The sequence below is a fragment of the Corylus avellana genome, chromosome ca2 (genome assembly GCF_901000735.1).
Source record: "Corylus avellana chromosome ca2, CavTom2PMs-1.0".
Taxonomy (NCBI): Eukaryota; Viridiplantae; Streptophyta; class Magnoliopsida; order Fagales; family Betulaceae; genus Corylus; species Corylus avellana.
Window position 1 is genome coordinate 22,636,515 of NC_081542.1, and position 3,205 is coordinate 22,639,719.

The window sequence follows — 3,205 nt, forward strand, 5'->3', positions numbered from 1 at the left end:
CTTTCTGACCATAAGGATAACCAAGGAAGACACATTGTATGGCACGAGGGTCAAATTTTGATGGATTTTGTGAATGAGTGGAAGCAAAGCATAAACAACCGAAAACTCGTAAGTGATTGTATTGAGGTTTCGAGTTGTGTAACTTCTCATATGGAGATTTTCCAGATAGGAGGGGGGTAGGGGTTCTATTGATCAAATAGGTAGTGGTGAGGATAGCGTCTCCCCAGAAACGTGTGGGTAAGTGGGCTTGAAAGAGTAAGGCTCGGGACATATTGAGAAGGTGACGATGCTTGCGTTCAACAACTCCATTCTGTTGGGGAGTAGAAACACAACTGGTCTGATGGATGATTCCTTTGTCAGAATAAAAGGATGGAATGGTGAATTCAGGGCCATTGTCACTACGAATAACTTTGATGGTAGTCGAGAATTGGTTCTCGATAAGGTTAATGAAGGATTGTAGAAGAGCGCGAGCCTCAGATTTATGTTGCATCAAATATACCCATGTGCATCGGGTGTAGTCATCAACAATGGTCAGAAAATAATGTGCCCCATTAATAGAAGATGTGCGGTAACCACCCCAAATATCAACATGTATTAAGGCAAAAGGTGCAGTAGAAGAAATTTGACTATTTGGAAACGGAATACGTGTTTGCTTAGCGAGAGGACAAACAAAACATTGTTCTGAATTTGAACTACAAATTTCAGATACATTATTGGAAAGAAATGACAAAACTTTATTGGAGAGGTGACCTAATCGGCGATGCCAAAGCTGTGGGGTTGACTTTGCCACCTGACACCGTGAGGGTCTCGTGTTGGTGAAGTAATACAGGCCATCCCGCTCAGTGCCCAGACCAATCATCTTCATCGAGCGAAGGTCCTGAATGAAACAAAAATCAGAAGAAAAAATAATGAGATAGTGCAATGTCTTACATAGTGTACGCACAGAGATCAGGTTAAAATAAAAATTTGGACCACAACGGACATTATGAAGGATGAGTGATGGGGAAAAAGCCACAGATCCAATGTGAGTTACAGAAGCATATGAGCCATTAGGTAATTGGACAGTACGACCATGAACAGGATGAGACTGGGTCAAGGCAGTTGGAGAACATACCATATGATCAGTAGCACCACTATCAAGAATCCATAATGAATCATCAGATAAGATAGAAGATGTACCTGATAGATATGGTTCGGTACTACCTGCTTGGTGGGCCATGGACTGTTGTGGAGTGACGTTATTCAAAATTGCGAGGAGCCGTTGGCATTGATCAGGGTAAAAGGAAAATTGTTGGTAGTGGAAACCTGATGAGCATGGGGCTTAAGACTAGAGCCTGATCCTGAGTTAATCTTGCGATGAGTAGGGGGAATCCGTGAAGTTGGTAGCATCTCTCAGTAGTATGACCATCACGACCGCAATAAGTGCATTTCGGTCTTTCCTTCTTCTGAAAGCTAGAGCGGTTGTCCTTCCGTGGTGGTAGATTTCTTTTTTCAGCCAAGGCAATGCCCTCAATGGTGGGTGGGATGGTAATGCTGCGTTGGCGTTCCTCTTGAAGGACCAAGGCATATGCACGGCTGACTGAAGGCAATGGTTCTTTCAAGAGGATATGTTCCCGAACAGCTGCGTATGACTCATTAAGACCCATGAGGAACTTGATAGTACGCTGACATTGCTGTAGTTTGAGGCCCTCCTTTAGTGCGCCACAGGTGCAAGGAGAGCTGGGCTGAAGTGCTGATAATTCATCCCATAACCCTTTGAGTTTTGTGAAGTATGTGGCGATAGGCATGGTGCCTTGAAAGAGGGTGCTGATATCTTGCTCTAGTTGGAACATGCGAGGACCATTCACTTGAGAAAATCGCTCTTTAAGGTCCGACCAAATGTCGCTCGCAAGGTTGCAATAAATAACACTAGTGCAAATGTCATTAGAAATGGAATTTAATAACCAAGATTTTACCATATTGTTGCAACGGCTCCATTGCGGATAATCTTTGGAGGAGGTCATTGGTGGAGAGATGGTCCCGTCAATGAATCCGAGCTTGTTCTTGGCGCTGAGAGCCATAATGATGGCCCGCTCCAAGTTTGATAATTCTCTCCATTAAGAGACTGAGATGCCAATGCTACACCAGGGTGATCGGAATGGTGGAGATATAGATGATGATTGGGATCTTGGGAGGGAGGTATGGGAATGGTAGAAGGTGTGGCTTCGGTCATGGTGAAGACTATGGGTTGTTGTTTTTTTTTTTTAGGGAACACTAAACGACCTGTAGCTTAGGGAGGATGGCTAAACTACCTGTAGTTTATGACATGGAAGACATGGAAGACATAGAAGTGTACTGTTTGTGTAGATGGGCTTTAAAAAAAAATTGTACGAGTTGGGCCAGGTCTTAAAAAAGCAAGACAAAATGAGTAACAAAAAAAAAAAAAAAGGATAGTGGGTTAGGAATGAGCACCTGCTGGCCGAGCCTTCTAGAAGCAATTGCTTCTTCTTGTGCAAAGAGTTTGACTACAAGGAAAAAAAAAAAATTGACCCACCCAAGAGCAATTTTTCTTTTCTCCTTGTCTCACAACGATCAACAGATCCAGCAGAAAAACTGCACCAACGGAGAAACTGAGGGATGGGTGGGGCAAATCTGACAACACGAGGTGGTGGGCTTGCTGCGGCTTGGGCATTCGACGGAAGTGATGAAACCGGCTGTACAACGCTACTGAATCAGAATTTAGGCACCGATCGGAGTGGGCTCTGACCAAACGGGTACCACACTGATGTAGATGGTGTCCTCTGACCAACGAGGATCATTGGGATGGGTAGAGAATGGCCAACACGTTTTCTAACCGGCGAAAGCGTGTAGGACGACTAGTACCCAAAATCTGGCAAAAATATTGCCGACAGGTAAAAAAAATGAGACTGTTTTTAATTGAAGAAACAGATTTTTAATCTCTAAGAATACGCTCTGATACCATGATAAAACCCAAGAAAAATAGTGAGAGAATGAAGAAGGAAATACTTGTATATTTCTTGATGATAATTGTTTTACATGAGGATCTATTTATAAAAAGAATTTGGTTTACATAGCCGTTAAGGATTGATGTTGTGATCTTCTATACAAGGAAATTGTTCACGTAGATGGAATGTTAACGTTACAGGCTTGAGATATTATTTTTTCAATTAATTTATGACCGTTGCTAATATTTTCTTCCTCAACA